We start from the raw sequence: 1,529 nt of genomic DNA on the forward strand, positions 1-1,529 counted from the left end.
TCGCGGCTCCGCTGCTGCTTCCCGGTGTCCTTGGCCAGGGAGTTAGAGGCCACTTTGTGGGGACGGGAAACGTATGTCTGGCTTCTCGCAGGTATGTGTGTATGTGTGTGTGTGTGTGTGTGTGTGTGTGTGTGTTCCTCCAGATGGAAGTCGGATGCTCGCCTGCTGGGTGGCGGTTGGGGAAACGCTTATTTTTTTAAATCTCTTTTAAAAGACCGATTGGAGTATATGTTGTTAAATCGTATTTGAACGCTGATCATCCTGAGTCCCTAATTCTGCCTGGTCGCCAGCCCCTCTAGGGAGGGGAGTGGGTAAGAGGGGGCTTCGGAAGTAATTCCGTTCTACAGACTACAAAACTTTGAGAGGGCAGATCACGGGAAGCCTGAAAAGATTCAACTTTTTTTTTGAGATGGGAGCTTTGAATGCGGATCCTGGTAGGGCCCCGGGTTTTCTAACCGAAAACCTAGCTAGGTTCGAAATCCAGTTTTGCGCTGTTGTTTTAGCATCGTAGAGCCTCCTGGTGTTGCTAAACCACTACTTTCTCAGCATCACATGGCATCTTGAGCAGGGCGATCGTAGGATGTAATTGTAGGTCAGTACTGCCTCTGTTCTTCAGGGATTTGGAAGGGAAACATGCAGGGCACATTTCCTGGCGGATTTAACCCTGTCAGGTTAGCTCTGTCAATACATCAAAGCGTTGCATTTTTTAAAATCCCCCCAGCTTGATGACAGGAGGGACGAACATTTATGGATTTTCCAGTAGGTTGTGGCTCAGCGATTCATTAGATCTGTGTTATCCCCAGGAAGTATCTTTAAATATGTATCAATCTCTACTCTCTCGTGCACTTTTTCTGGTAGGGGATCTAGGTAGTTTTCTTTCTTTCTTTTTTTTTTTCCATTTAAAAAAAGTCTTTCAATTTGTAGTTTCAGGAGGTGTGATCGTGTTATGAAGGAGCAAAAACTGGGAGGCTTTCTTGATAGGTTTCAACGTCCTGTCCCTTTCCTGAGTGAGGCAGTAGTGAGTGAATGTCCTCCAGTCCTCCGCAGGGAGAGGTACGGGGACACAAGAGAATCAAGACACAGGAAACAGAAGTGTGTTAGTTTGGGAAGTGCTTTGTGTGTTATTTGTTTAGTGGGCATTTTAATGGTACTTTTGACTTTAGTCACCTCCGTGGGGAACTCTCCCCACACCATCAAAATTACCTATGACCATACACCTACTTTAAGAAGACAGAAGGTAATTGTATAGTGCTTGTCGTCTTGTTGTATAGGATCAGATGCAACAAAATGTAGTTTGTGAGGTAGGTGATTAAACCTTTCAAAAATCTCCTGTTTCTCTCACCCCTCCCCCTTCAGAGACTCAAGATGGTCCTTTCTATACTAGACACAGTTGGCAGTATAATGCATTGAATTCTTTGTGGGTTCATTGATCAGACTTTATTTCTGGGCTTCAGTAGCTCAGGGGGACATTACAGATCCCTAGAGGGAGCAAGTCATGGGACTGAGCAAAGAGAAAAGGCATTTCAGTT

The sequence above is a fragment of the Chinchilla lanigera genome, unplaced genomic scaffold (genome assembly GCF_000276665.1).
Source record: "Chinchilla lanigera isolate Chin_1 unplaced genomic scaffold, ChiLan1.0 scaffold00012, whole genome shotgun sequence".
Taxonomy (NCBI): domain Eukaryota; kingdom Metazoa; phylum Chordata; class Mammalia; order Rodentia; family Chinchillidae; genus Chinchilla; species Chinchilla lanigera.